Below are 4,178 nucleotides of genomic sequence, written 5' to 3' on the forward strand. Positions count from 1 at the left end.
CGTGGTCCAGGACTCGAACCGCGATCGACTAAAGGAGAGTCCAGCGACATAGCCATTACACTAACTGCTGGTCCCAATGGCTGCTTTTTCTAAGGCAGAATGACTCAAACCCTAGCTCTGCCCCTCAGGGATCTATGACCTGGAGAGCATTCTTTTATCCCTCTGAGGCACAGTAAGTCCATCTACAGAAACGAGACTATTACTCCTGATCTTGCATACCTTCCCTAAGGATTTAAGGAGATGCTATGTGGGAGTTCCTCGCATGGGGCCAGGTGCACTGTGGACCTCCAGTGAAGGTTCTTTCCTGGACTGACTCAGAGGTACAGTGGTAACTTGCAGCTCACACTAAGCTGGATCCATTTGGAGGATGAAGTGTTTGGCTCCCTGGTAACCTTTACATTCCGGGCATGGGAAGTCTCAATCTTGGCTCACTGGGAAGGCTGGGGGGTTGCAGCACGAAACTCTGATAAGAAAGAATGTCTTTCTCTCTCACTCTTATGAAAAAAAATAAACTTTTCTTTAAAAAAAAAAGGGGGAGCCAGCCAGTGGTGTGGTGGTGAAGGCAGCTGGACTCCACATAGCTGATATTTAAGTCCCAGACCCAGTGACTTGAAAATCACACAGGGTGCGTGTGCATGTATGCCCAAAATTCCAAGAGCAGAATGAAGGGGAAGGGATTGCAGCATGGCCATCCCCCGTAGAAGAGTGCTTTCCCACTTTTCCTCTCTCTGTATATCTCTCTCCAGTGAGCATACATACCCTATAGTAAACCAAAATAAAATTATTTTAAAAAGAAAAGGTTTGGGGCCATCATGTTGCATAGGGGTCATAGCACGGGACTTTCACATGGCCGACTGCAATTCAAATCCTAGACGTGGTGGCTTGAGATTCATGCTGGGCATGTGTGCATGCATGCCCCAAATTCCAGGAGAATGGAGAAAGGATTGTGATGTGGCCATCCTCAGGAGCAGTGATTTCTCACTTTCCCTCTCTCTGTCTCTCTCTGCCCCTCTCCAGTGAGTGCATATATCCTATGGTAAAAACCTTAATAAAGAAATAAAAAGAGAAAAAGGAAGAAGAAAAAGTTCACTCTTTTTCTTCCCCTGGCCTATGATACTATCTTGAGATTCAATAGTATTTTTCAATTTTAAACATTTTCATATATATTGTTACACCAAAACTCTTGCAGACAAGCAGACAGGTATTTACAGATGATGAGATTTTGCAGGCATCGTTGGGCACCTTCTGTCTGTCAGCCACTGTGTAAGGTCACTGGGATTTTACAATGTGAAGTGACTTATCTAGGACCTCTCCTAGAACCATGTCCCTAAGGCTTAGGCCAGTGGGATTCCCATTGCTTCTCACTCCAAGGAACCAGAATACCCACAGTGCCCCAGGAGCTCCTTTTAACCCTGGTCATTATCAAACTAGGGCAAAGGCCATCCCAGCCTCCAGCTGCTGGGCCAGAGGCCAGAGCCCAGACTAGGTAGCACAGCAGTAGCTACTGATCTGCAGTACTGGAAGCCACATGGCTGATTGCAGGTTCGGATCTCAAGTAGACCTGAAACACAGCAGGCGAGCACACCCAAGATCCTGACTAGCAGGACTAGGAGAAGGGAATTGTGGCACAAAGTGACCTTGCTGGGGATGTCTGTCACTCTCTCCCTTTCTCTTTCTCATGCACACACATGTGCATACTCTTATGCTCTCTTTCATGAAAGAAATAAAATAAACTTGAGAAAACAAACAAAAAGGCATCTTTCATCCCACAGTTGGCTTAGGCTCCTTAGAATTTCTTGTTCTAGTAAAACTGGGATGTTGGAACCTCATCTGTGCTACCTCAGGAGGCCACCCACATCCATGGACTTCTACATTGCTCAGAGACAGGCTCTTACGGAAATCTCTGGGAAGAATCCTATTTTAGGTTTGAGACTCCCTGACACTCCCATGGGGTGATTTTCCCTTTTCACTGTAAGAAGACTTCAAGGGTATCACCAAGATCTATGGGAACCATCCCAGATGGGCTGAAAATTTGCAATAAAGAAGAAAACATGTTAATCTCCTGTTAAAAGTCCTGTTTTCTTTTTTTAAGATTTTTGTTATAGGATGCATGAACTTGCCAGAGAGAGAGACAGTGAGAGGAAAATTGAGAAATCACTCCACAGGGGAATGGTCATACTGCAATCCCATGTGTTCTGTTCTCCTCCTGGGATTTGGGCATGTATACACATGTGTTCAGTATGACTTTCAAGTCACCGAGTCCAGGACTCAAACCCCAGTTGACCTTGTGGGAGTTCAGCACCTCAAACACCACACCACTTGCTGGCTCAGTTCTGCTCTCTTTAGGTTTCATATCTGCATTTTTTTATGCTCCCGTGGAGACAGATGGAAACATGTCCATCCCGGACAGGAAAAGAGTTGTGATCAGATGCCATACAAGCCACCAACTCTGTCCCCCAAAATAAGCACACACGCGCGCACACACACACACACTCACACACACAAGGTCCGAACGATCACTCCTCCCATCCCAGCCCCAATACTGAGTGGTCACCTGATAGTTCCTAAAGGACTTGGCTATGTAGAAACCTTCCCCCATTCACCCATCACTGACTGAGCCACCCAGTTCTGGGCCCAGGACAGTCCAGACAGTTGAGTGACCCCTCCAGACACAGGGCTGCAAACAGCACTAGTCATTCCTGAGCAACAGCCTTTGGCATTACATTTCACAGGAAATAAAGGAGGAGTGGGTGAGACCCTGGGACTGGTTCTGTCTCCTGGTGTCCCATGATACCCACTTCACCATGGGTAAAAAGGGAGAACAATAATATATAACAAAGATAGTGATAATAATAACAAAAATATAATCTTGCACACTGTAGACATCCTCAGTTTTGATGACCTTAAGCCAACTTACGGGCCAGCTGGTGGTCTGGTGGTTAAGGTTAAGGCTAGATCCCACATGGCCAACGGCACAATTTGAGTTCCAGACCTGGTGGCCTCAAAAACACACTGCACACATGTGCGTATGTGCCCAAAACCCTAAGAGAAGAAATTGAGGAGAAGGAGCTGCAGTGTTGCCATCCCTCTTGGGGGAAAGTTTCTCACTTTCCTTCTCTCTCTCTCTCTCTCTGATGAATATAAGAGCCCTTTAGCAAATTTTAAACAAACAAACAAAAAGAACACCAAACAAGTTTCTGTACTCAAATGCCTGTTCCAGCCTCCTTCAACCCTCTCCCCAACCTCCCCCCCACCCAGCTGAGCTAGGGTCTCTCAGTTACACGGCTTCCCAACATCCCTTGCTTGTCTTACAGGATGTATTTGAGCCCACACTTCATACACATTTTGTCGTTATGTGGTTAGTCTCTGCTAGTCTGAGAGGAGGGTCTTGTCTTCCTGCAGATCATTGTGGTCCAGGTACACAAAGGGGAGACTCAGTGCACTTTAGTGAAATGAATGAGGATGCTGGATGCTGCCTTCCAGATAGGGCCTATTTCCGTGATCCAGAGACAGGAAACTACACACAAGACAGGAGAGTTTCCCATGAAGAATCCAGACTCCTCTAAAACTAGTTCCAGACAATGATGTGCTCGTAAACCCTTAGCCACACGACTAGGATAAGTGATTGCCCTGAAAGGTGACATCATCGTAGAGGCTCCTCTATACTTATTAATATACTGGGTAAGAAGACAGGCTCAAGAGAAAGTTCTTCAAAGTCAGGGCCTCTATGTGCACATGTGTGTGCATATGTGCATACGTGTGTGTGTATGTTTGCATGTCCTTCCCTAGGACTCCCCTCCCCCATAACACTCAACAAATGATTCCAAAACACCAGGGCTGGAACTGTTCCTTGTTGCCTATGTCAGATTCTGAAGCTTAGGTCTTGGGACACTGGGTATTCCATAAATATACACAGAGATTCTATAAATTCCCCAGAGATTATCTTCACTACCTAGTGGAGTAGTCATTACCACCCTCCCTCCATAGTTCCCTTGCTACCTCCCACTATACAGTCCGAAAAGCCAAGCACTTTATGTCTCAGTCTGTCTGGGAGCTACAGGTGTCCACATGATCGAGTTCTGGCTATTGAGATGGGTGAACTGCTGCGGGGGTCTTAGCAAAACGAACTTCGTTAAATAGACAGACAGCTTTAAAGCAGTCTCTTCCTGCTTATTTTT

The sequence above is a fragment of the Tupaia chinensis genome, unplaced genomic scaffold (assembly GCF_000334495.1).
Source record: "Tupaia chinensis unplaced genomic scaffold, TupChi_1.0 Scaffold000528_1, whole genome shotgun sequence".
NCBI classification, from domain to species: Eukaryota; Metazoa; Chordata; class Mammalia; order Scandentia; family Tupaiidae; genus Tupaia; species Tupaia belangeri.